The 7,709-nt window shown below is 36.1% G+C and overlaps 1 non-coding gene across 1 annotated transcript; it reads left to right on the top strand.

Moving 5' to 3' along the window:
• Positions 1-2,116: 2,116 nt before the first annotated feature.
• LOC128291370 (small nucleolar RNA R71) lies at positions 2,117-2,223 on the top strand. The gene has a single exon (XR_008281144.1). It is a non-coding gene; the product is annotated as a small nucleolar RNA R71 (small nucleolar RNA).
• The last annotated feature ends 5,486 nt before the right edge of the window (positions 2,224-7,709 follow it).

The raw sequence follows: 7,709 nt of genomic DNA, 5'->3' as shown, positions 1-7,709 counted from the left end.
GTAGATTGCATGCTGTTTTGTGAGGTATTAAGTGCAAAATTGACCTCAACATGTACATGAATATTCGGCCTTGGGTAGCCTATTGAAGGCCTTAGCATTTCCTTGATGCTCAAATAAATTGTATTGAATTGCTTGATGTAGTATAAAATGTGCATGACCATTGTGTATTCAAGCTAAAGAGTGGCCATATGACCATTTAAAATCCTTGTCATATTCGCCATAAGCAAGCACAATGAGGTTTTAATAAATTGAATTTGTTTGAATTAGCTCAAGAGCTAAGAGGGCCACAATTGGACAAGGGAAGGAAAAGGTGATCGAATAGCCGAAAAAGCCGTTCGACAACATCCGAGGTAAGTCCTCAAGAAGTGACCTTACTTGAATTATGTGAGATGAAATATGGATGTGTATGATTATTGATTATGTGTGTATGAGTATTTGAATTCCACCGGCTAAGTCCCAAGGCGAATATGCTAATGATATTAATTGTGTTTGAGCCTTAGTAACGAAAATGAAATATGTATGTCCAATGATTATTGATGTATGTGTGCATGAGAAATTGAATGATATCCGGGCTAAGCCGAAGACAATTATGCTGAAATTATATCCGGTTAAGACCAAGGCAATTGTGCTAGTGGTTATATCCGGGCTAAGGCCCAAGGCATTCGTATGAGTTATTCTATCCGGGCTAAGACCAAGGCATTTGTGCACGTGATTATATCCGGTTATATTCAAGAATCTTGGGCTGGAGGTGAGTGTTGGTTGCTGAAATGAATTTAATTAGTACACTCGGACAGCCCAAAGGATAAGGTACGTTATATGTGCATTGGAAAGTCGACGTGTTTGAGCAACATTCGCTCAATCGACTAATGAATTTCAGTTATTGAATTGATTGATGCTTTGCGAACTTATACAATGATGAAGTATGAAGTAAGAATGTGTATTAATGGAATGATGCATTTGGCTATGTGAATGTATTGCTGTAAATTATAGTTCATTATATTCCTTGAGACTTACTAAGCATAAAAATGCTTACCCGTTGCTTTGGCTCTTAGTTTTCTAGATTTCGCTCGAGGCAATCGGATTTGGGATCGTTGAAGTCGAAGTCATCCACACTATCAAGCCTCCATTTTGGTATAAATTTTGGTTGAACTTGAGATGGCATGTATAGGACTACCTCTTGTTTGTTAAATACGTTGTAATGTAAGTTTGTATGGCCATGCGAAAATGGCTCAAAAGGGGAGCATGAACTTAGACTTATTGTGGGTTGTATGTATATATATTTGGGGTCATGATGTGGCTATGGTTTGAAATGGGAATGTTGGTCATATGATCAGCCATTGGCATGGTTAAAATGATCATATATGAACCTATGTATGGCAAGATTAGTTGAATCATGGAGACTACCAAATAGGTAAGTCCTACCTTAAAACAGATGCTGCCAGCTGCAGTGGCGTGAATGTGAAAAATCACCATAATTCATAGGAATGGAATCAAATAGTGAATAAGCTATGTAAATGAACCTTGATGAGTCTATTTTCATATGGAAGAAACGAAACGGTCATAGGAGTTACAGGTTAAGAGATATTAAAGCTATTGTGAGACAGGGCCAGAATGGTTTCTGGGTTCCCTGTCGCAACTTTAAAAATTCACTATAAATTATCCAAAAGAATTAGGAGATATACCTTATATGTACAGATTCCATTTTGAGTCTAGTTTCATTAGAAACAAACGACACCAGCATTAAAGCCCTGTGCAGAGAGATATTCAAGTTATACCGCGCGAAGGTCAGAGCAGTCGATCCCTGTAACTTGGGTAACTTTAACTAATAAACTGTACCAATTGGCCCGACCAAAAATCCTAGAAATAAATCCATGGATGTATATATGAGTCTAAATTCAGGGAAAATTTACGAAACCAGTTTCCGAGTTTTGAAACTCGAGATATGATTTTTAAGGCGACAGTGACGCAGTTTTCCAGCCTGACTGGAAATGTCAAATTGGTGGGCAAAAACATGTGAACTTGGTTTGTTAACCCTCGGGTCCGACACCGGCGATGGTCTCGGGTTTGGGGTGTTACAAGGCCATTATGAAAAGTTTGAACCTGTAGCCAGAGTGGTAACCAATGGTGAGGGCATCTTCAAAAAAGGTCTTTATATCTCTCCCATCCATCGTAGAGTGTCTCTAAATCCATCTGCACAAAAGAAGAGATATCATTACGTAATTTAGCCGTTTTAGCCGGCGAAAAATATTTTAGTAAAAAATTTTCGGTCATTTGTTCCCAAGTAGTGATTGACCCCTGTGGTAATGAATTCAACCACTTTTTAGCTTTGTTCCTCAATGAAAAGGGAAACAATCGAAGACGTATGGCATTATCAGAAACGCCATTGATTTTAAATGTATCGCAGAATTCCAGGAAATTCGCCAAATGAGCATTTGGATCCTCATCTTGCAAACCATCAAACTGAACAAACCGTTGTATCATTTGAATTATGTTAGGTTTCAATTCAAAATTATTTATGGAAATAGCAGGTCTAACTATACTCGATTCAGTTCTTGTTAAAGTAGGTTTAGCATAATCATACATAGTGCGTGGAGTAGGATTCTGATTTACTTGGATTAACAGCAATCGCAGGAGGTATCAGGTTTTCCTGATTTTAAGCCATCTCCTTGGTTGTGGTTTGAATATCGTCCTCTTGTTCGTCCTCTGTATCTTAAGCTTCGCCTTAGTTCTCTTTAGTTTCTGCGAACTGTGCGATAGATCTCACTATCAAAAAGTAATGGTCCTAATGGGTTTCTTCAAGTCATAAACTATAAGAACCTGTCAGAAAAAGGGAAAAAGAAGAATTAGTAATAAAAATTAGAAATAAATTTAAATTGCAGTAAAAGTAAATGGATAAATCAATAAAAATCGAGTGTTCCTAATATCTTAGTTCCTCGGTAACGACGCCAAAAACTTGATACGTGATATTCGTAATAGGTTTTAAAGATTTATAAATGAAACATTCTTAAGACTAACTTATTATCACGATTAAGGCAAGTGTACCTATCGAACAGTAGTATAGTTCAGCAAGACCGGATTATCAAACCCAAAGGAACTACGAGTACTAGTATTTACTTCCTTTTTATTATCTAGCCTAAAATTTAAGAGGTTTGGTTGTCTAAACTAATTACTAACTAAGAATGCACAGAAAGAAAAACTTGGGCAAATACTTTTGGGAAAATTTGATTGCTTGAGACAATACCTAAGGACAAATCCACCTAGAATTCACTTGTTATTTGACTCTGAATCAGATGATTTATTCATTTGACTTGATCCGTAGAAATCTCTAAGTTATATTATTATCTCTCTTGAGACTAATAACGTCTAACCCTAGGTTGAATAATTGAAATCTCTTGCTAATTAACACCCTAGAATTGCGTTAACTTGATCTATGATTCCCTTATTAGGTTTCACCATAATCCGGCAAAGTCTTATCACCCTATCTCTAGGCGCGTAATCAACTCCGCTTAATTATGACAAATTTACTCTTAGACAGGGTCTATTCCTCCTCTGAATAAGAGCTTAACTTGAATCAATATCCTAGAATATCAAAACAAGAATTAAGAACACATAATTAAGAACAAGTCAAATATTTATCATACAATTCAGATAATAATAACAAGATCTATCTTAGGTTTCATTCCCCTTAGGTATTTAGCGGTTTAGTTCATACTTATGAAAGAAAACATCTAAAAAGCATAAAGATAACAAAACATAAGAAAACCTAAAACTCCTGAAGGAACTTGAAGGGAGATATCCAATCTTGATAATGAATCCGGCTCTTGAGATGGATCAATTAGCTTTCCTTAAATAATTCCTTGCTTCCCACTGTCCATCCCCCCATCTTCTCCTCTTGTAGGGTGTATTTATAGGCTTTGGAATGTCTGAGAGCCCTCAAAATTGGCCTTTTCCGAATTGGACTAAACTTGGGTTTGGCAGGGACACGCCCGTATGACACGCCCGTGTGCGATTACTAATAGGCAGTGGTCAAGGCTGTTAAATGGGCACGGGCGTGTGATCCACCCGTGTAAGTCGTGCTTCGATCCTGCCAAATTGACATAGCCGTGTGACACGCCCGTATGAGGAAGTCCAGGCCGTGTTGTTTTCCCATATGGGTCCATTTTTTCTGTTTTCGGCTCGTCTCTCGCTCTTTTTACTCTCCTATGCTCTCTTAAGTATAAAACATGAAATTAAAGGATTAGGAGCATCGAATTCACCAAATCTAAGGAGAAACCATCCATAAATGCACTAGGTATGGGGTAAAACTATGTATAAATTACGGTTTATCAGACACGCCCATGTTGGAGGCCGTGTTTGACCCCGTGTAACTCTCTGACTTGTACATACGGCCATGCCACACGCCCATGTGCTAGGTCGTGTGGTTAATTAATTCAATTCAAAATTAGGTGTAGGTTTCACATGGCGAAGACACACGCCCGTGTCTCTGCCCGTGTTCCAAATTCTGGGCATTCTATTTCTTAAAATTTAGGTGCAGGGGACACATGGCCTAACCACAAGCCTGTGTTACTAGGTCGTGTGTCACACACGGTCTTTTGTCTAGACCGTGTGGACAAAATGAAGCCATTTCTAGCTTCATTTCTCACCCAAAAATTCACTCAAGACCTACACTCGAAACATACAATCAATACCAACCATTCCAAGCATTTAAAGTAGGTAAATTCATCATTTAACAAGGCATACCATTACATGCATAGGTGGTTTTAAACTTATCTTGTATTAACTTAGGCAATATCAACCTTTGATAACATATTCATAACATAACACATGTGTATATGTATAACATAATAATCTACTTAATCATACCAAAATGAACCATTACTAGCCATTCCAATGTCTAGGTTACAAAATAAAATTTCAAGCCACTATTGGCCAAGTTGTCCTATACATGCCATTATACCAAAAATGATTTCACTAAATATACCCAAAATGCTAGTTGATAGCATGACAATGCTCCAATAATCTTCCAACCTTCACGAGCTTCCGAGCATTAAAAAACCAAGGGAAAATAAAATGAAGTAAGCATTACATGCTTAGTAAGTTCGTATAATAGGAACTAAACTTACAAATCTTGTTTATTAAAATCTAGGCATACAATGATATGTTTCCATCCATTTGGCTAAATTGCCTATTCACATACATTCCATCAAACATGTTAGTCCCCAGAATACTCATATCAATCAAGTAACATAGATGAGCTCATCAAGAAATATTCTTTCAATTCATTATCATATCATATCAAGATTTTCCTTCCATGTCAAGAGTTTTATGTTCGTTGAATCATTGAATTCCGATGGATGCTTAAGTAGTACACTCAAAGTGTAACATCCTGAATTAGGGTGTAGTCAGAACAGTGGTTTTGAGACCACAAATTTGAAATAAAAATAATTATTTTATGATTATTTGATGGTACATGACATGATTTCATGTTTGTGTGAAATTTTCATGAAGAAATTCTATGCCTAAGATGTCCAATTTGACTTTAGGGACCCAATTGAATAAGTTGTAAAACTTGGGTTCTAGAAGCTTCAAGCATGAAATTGCATTAAATTATTAATTAGAGGTCCTTAAATGGCAATTTGACCAAGTTCTAAAATTTTGGACAAAAATGGGCATGAATAGGAAAATTTTGAAAGAAAAGCCTTAAGGGCATTTTGGTCATTTGGTTAATAAAAGAATAAAAAGGAAAAATCAAGTAAAAATCTTATCCATCTTCTCCCACCTTGGCCAAAATTTACAAGGACACCATAGCTACGATTTTCAACATTCCAAGCTTGATTGTAAGTGCTCCCAAGCCTCATTTTTAATGTTCTTTACATTTTTGAAGTCCTTGAAGCATGATTTATCCATTTCTAGCCATATTTTAAGGTAGGGTTCATGTATGAAATTTGACCCATGTGTAACATGGTTGTATTTTGATGTTTAATGGAGGAATATGAATGTTTGATGTGTGATAAACATCTTTTACTGAATGATTTTTAGTAAAAACACCTAAAAAGGACTTGTTTGTAAAAGGTGTACAATAAGTAGTAGAAATGTGAAATAAAGGAAAATATGGGCTAATATGAGATAGAATATGAATCGGCTAAGCTTGGGTAACCAAGAAATTGCATGCATTTCATTTTACGAGCCTAGGGACTAAAGTGTAAATAAGTGAAAATTTAGGGGTAAAAAGGTAATTTTACCAAAGTATACGTGTATTAAACAAGTTAAATTTGGCATTATAGATCGAGAAAAAGGTGATTTGGGTCTTGATCTGGGGAAAAACAAGGTTTACAAGGATTAGGCTCGTTTCTATCATTTTTGTATCAAGGTAAGTTCATTTGCAAATAATGCAACATATACCATACTTTAATATTGCATGTATGGTAAGTACATATATATTTAGTGTGATGTTGTATCATGTGTTTATTGCCTAAATTGTATCATGAATTATGCTTTGATTTCTCCATGAATATGTGATTGATGCTATGAGCCATGAAATCGACGTTATGAGCAAGTTCTACAGAAATATGGTATCGAAGAATCCCGTTTGAACCTTATGAATAGTTTAGGATACAAGTGACGTGTCACTAGGAATTATGTAATCTAAACTCATTGACTGGTGGTTTGAGTTCATGATATATGTGACATTCGAACTCATTGAGTTATGGTCTGAGTTCGTGATAAATGTGACACATATTTTGGCATTCGAGAACTGGTCTCTTATATTGTACTAATGGAGAGGTAGTCTGGCATCTGTTGCGGATACCTGACAGCCTGCATGAGTAGACCCGTGAGCAGCTTGTAAACGAGCAACATGTGATCTGAGATATGACGTAACATTGGCTACATATAAGGCACTTAGGTGCAAACTCCTATGTATTCGATAGTATTCTAAGTGTTCAATGGGGAGTTCAAAGAAGTTCTATGAGTAATCGTAATGATTGCAACAAGGCACGAAAGTAAGTTATAATGTGCAAGTGGGCACAGGTATGTACATCAAACTCATGTGAATGGCATGAAATATGATGAGCTCATGGTAAGAACATGTATTTATATACATACGAGGAATAAGTTTATGAGAATTAATAATATGCAAGATTATGTTTGTTATGTTAAATGCATGATTTAAGCTTTTTAAGTTACATTTTATTTGCATGTGAAGTTACTAAGCTTTATGCTTGCCCCTTTTCTTTTCCATCTCTTATAGTTTCGCCAAGCTAGCTCGGGGATCAGAGAACGTCGAAGACTCGATCACACTATCAAATGAACATTTGGGTATAGTTAGTTTTATCATTTTGGATATGGCATGTATAGGGACTTGGTCTTTTTATTATGTGTCATATTGATTAGCCAAATGTGTTGGATCATGATGATGTTATGATTCATTTTGTATTTGGCCGTGAGAGGTGGCCCATGTTGATTATTTGGGTTGTAACCCTAATCATTTGTGCATGCATGCAAATGTGTTTAATCTTGTTGTGGTTTTTTGATGGATGTGTGATGAGATGTGGGTTACATACTAAAGGTATGTGTTTGATGAGGCTTATGGTTGATTATATTAATGAGTGTGATGGATGGCAAGTATAATTAATGTATGAAATATGATTAATGAGCATGGCAATAAATGTGATATAATGATGAATAAATATGAAATTGGTGTGGAATGC

Source organism: Gossypium arboreum, chromosome 3 (assembly GCF_025698485.1).
Source record: "Gossypium arboreum isolate Shixiya-1 chromosome 3, ASM2569848v2, whole genome shotgun sequence".
NCBI lineage: Eukaryota > Viridiplantae > Streptophyta > Magnoliopsida > Malvales > Malvaceae > Gossypium > Gossypium arboreum.
The sequence above is the reverse complement of the archived record's forward strand: the minus strand, read 5'-3'. Positions and strand labels throughout refer to the sequence as shown.